Raw genomic sequence first — 3360 nt, 5'->3', positions numbered from 1 at the left:
GATTGATACGCGACCCCTGATACGTCTAGATACGACTCTGACAGGTGACACGTACGTAAGCATCCTTTCTGACCACCTGCATCCATTCATGTCCACTGTGCATTCAGACGGACTTGGCTAATTCCAGCAGGACAATGCGACACCCACACGTCCAGAATTGCTACAGAGTGGCTCCAGGAACACTTTTGTGAGTTTAAACACTTCCGCTGGCCACCCAACTCCCCACAATAAACATTATTTAGCATATCTGGGATGCCTTGCAACGTGTTGTTCAGAAGAGATCTCCACCCCCTCGTACTCTTACTGGATTTATGGACAGCCCTGCTGGATTCGTGGTGTCAGTTCCCTCCAGTACTATTTCAGACATTAGTCGAGTCCACGCCACGTCGTGTTGCAGCACTTCTGCGTGTTGGCGGGAGCTCTGCACGATAATAGGCAGGTGTACCAGTTTCTTTGGCTCTTCAGTGTATATAACATGATGTACACAGACAACAGGGTAACAAAGTGCGGAAAGAAACGAATATAAACATTTTGTGAAGTACTGACTCCACCAGCTTTCACACACGGGTTAGAATCGCACAGAGAAAGATGAAACGCGTATAAAAGCCACTGAAAGGTGTTGATCTCGCAGGTTGAGGCAAGAAATTTGTGGACGCTAGAGGTCAGTCGGAATTTTGCCAGCGGTCTCCAATAAGTACTGTAAAACACTTTTTTTTCCTGAGAGGAGGGCGGTTTAGTCAAGCTTCTAATATACCATACTATGCACACTGTCTCCAGACCACAAGTGGCCCATCGGGACCATCCGACCGCCGTGTCATCCTCATTTGAGGATGCTGATAGGAGGGGCGTGTGGTCAGCACACCGCTCTCCCAGTCGTTATGATGGTTTTCTTTGACCAGAGACACTACTATTCGGTCGAGTAGCTACTCAATTGGCATCACGATGCTGAGTGCACCCCGAAAAATGGCAACAGCGCATGACGGCCCGGATGGTCACCCATCCAAGTGCCCGCCACGCCCGACAGCGCTTAACTTCGGTGATCTGACGGGAACCGGTGTATCCACTGCGGCAAGGCCGTTGCCTATACCATATTATGCCTCACTCTTTTTCGCTACAAAAACCCTATTTTTTTAACACGATCTTCGTTCAATGCAATGGCCTTTCACGACCTCACCAGGAGGGTCTGTAAGCCTGCATGGTACCAGTCTACTGGTCGACGTTGGAGCCAACCTCTCGCTGCATCACAGATGGTGCTCTTTATGGTCTTCTGTCATGTGTCGAGGAATCAGCCAGCGCACACGAGTACTCCAGGTGGCATGCGAGTCAGCCGGCAGTACCGACAGAGACGTCCAGTTGAGAACTGAGGACTTTGATTGTGATTCATCGATCACCTCCAACGAGAGTGTCCGCACGTTCGACTACTGTAGGGGTCACAGCTGTGTGCGGTCGGCCGAGACGCGGGAAGTCGGACAGGTTTTGCGCGATCTTGTTGCGATGGCGATAGTCGGTTCGCCCAACGACTCACCTTGCTTTTGTTCACTGCCAGGTCTCCGTAGACATTCGGCAAGCGCCTAAAAAATGTGCGATACTCTTGTTTTCCTCCAAAAGAAACTCAGTGACAGCTCAGTGCTGAATTAGGAGTATTCCGTGATGTTCCACAACAATTTCCGCATTTTTTTCAACCCAAATTGGCAGAGATAAAAAATGTTGCATTACTTACTGAATACCTCTCGATTCCTGATGAATTAGTGAAAAAAATGAGAGGAAGAGAGCGAGAAGTATCTATATAGAGCTGCAGGAGTAAGGATAATAAAATACCGAACTGCAACAAGGACAGTGAAATCTGAGTAGATCGTGGAAAATTTCGCTAGACTGAGGTCAGAAGTGAAGAAGAATAAGACGAACATTGTTAAGAATGTATTTACGTACCACAGGCACAGTGGACAACTGCAACACCCCAAGAAACCCGAAAACCCAAATAAGAATGTCATGATAATTTAAAGTACGAGAACTTTGACAATGAAATGAACTGATCGTATGGCATTCTTCGCCTGGAGGCCCCATGCGGGGAAGTTCGGCCGCCGTATTGCAAGTCCTTAATAGTTCACGCCACTTTGGCGAATTGCGAGTCAATGATGATGAAGGACACACAACACCCAGTCATCACGAGGCAGAGAAAAATCCCTGACCCCGCCGGGAATCGAACCCGGGACCCCGTGCGCGATAAGCGAGAACGCTGCCGGCAAGACCACGAGCTGTGAACAACTTTGACAATAATATAACGCCGTAAGGTTTTGATGAACACCAATTTCAATAATTACTCAGTATGTCATGACATAAAGGTAGAAAGAGAGAAAGGTTATTACTAATTAGTTATCAAACATATCAGTAATAACTGCAAATCAGTACGACAAAAGTTAAGTCCAAAGGAATATGTCGGTCAGAGGTAACACGTATTGTGAAAGAGAGTTGTAAACATGGCGAAAAGGAAATTCAATGCGTCTACAATGCTAGATCATGGAAATGTTGCTTGCTGTCAAGGCGAGAGAGAGCACCGTTTGTTACAGTACTACAAACGGAACGCTACGAGATTGTTTCTTTAAAAAAGAAAAAAAAAGTGATATTGTGTGACGGAGATGCGCGGACTTTGTTCTCAGTTATTCTGATTTGAGAACTTGAACTGAAGTGATATTCTAGTAGTGTACGACGAGTTAATGAACTTCGATTATTGGAGATATTATTGTTGGACTCAACCTTCATCAAAGTGAACAGTTACAACGAAGAATGGACATAGTATCGAAGACTGGAATACCTGATTAGCGTGGAGTAGGAAACATCAATACGACCACACGAAGATAATACAAATACGCCGATTCTAAAAGTTGTCGGCCGGCCGAAGTGGCCGTGCGGTTAAAGGCGCTGCAGTCTGGAACCGCAAGACCGCTACGGTCGCAGGTTCGAATCCTGCCTCGGGCATGGATGTTTGTGATGTCCTTAGGTTAGTTAGGTTTAACTAGTTGTAAGTTCTAGGGGACTAATGACCTCAGCAGTTGAGTCCCATAGTGCTCAGAGCCATTTTTTTTTCTAAAAGTTGTCGTAATTGTCACTATCACCGAACTGAAAAGTATCGTAATTGATCTGATCTATCGGTGTACGTGTGGTGTGATGATTATAAACAAACTGCTAAGAAGGAACAATAAAAATTGTTCGTCAGTAATGGAAATCTCACGTGTTGGCTCCATAATTAATTAAACTGTGTGATAGTTGATGATCAAAATTAATTAACTGTGAACATTTTAATTGAAAGGATGAACATTGAGCATTGAACGGAGTGTTTTGCCGAAATAATATCACGACGCA

General features: G+C 45.5%; 1 pseudogene; it reads right to left on the bottom strand.

Annotated features, from left to right (window-relative positions):
* Nucleotides 1-964: 964 nt before the first annotated feature.
* On the bottom strand, nucleotides 965-1082 carry LOC124720578 (annotated as a pseudogene).
* Between the last annotated feature and the right edge of the window lie 2278 nt (nucleotides 1083-3360).

This window comes from Schistocerca piceifrons, chromosome 11, assembly GCF_021461385.2.
Source record: "Schistocerca piceifrons isolate TAMUIC-IGC-003096 chromosome 11, iqSchPice1.1, whole genome shotgun sequence".
NCBI lineage: Eukaryota > Metazoa > Arthropoda > Insecta > Orthoptera > Acrididae > Schistocerca > Schistocerca piceifrons.
Note: the sequence above shows the minus strand (reverse complement) of the source record. Positions and strands in the feature narration are given on the sequence as shown.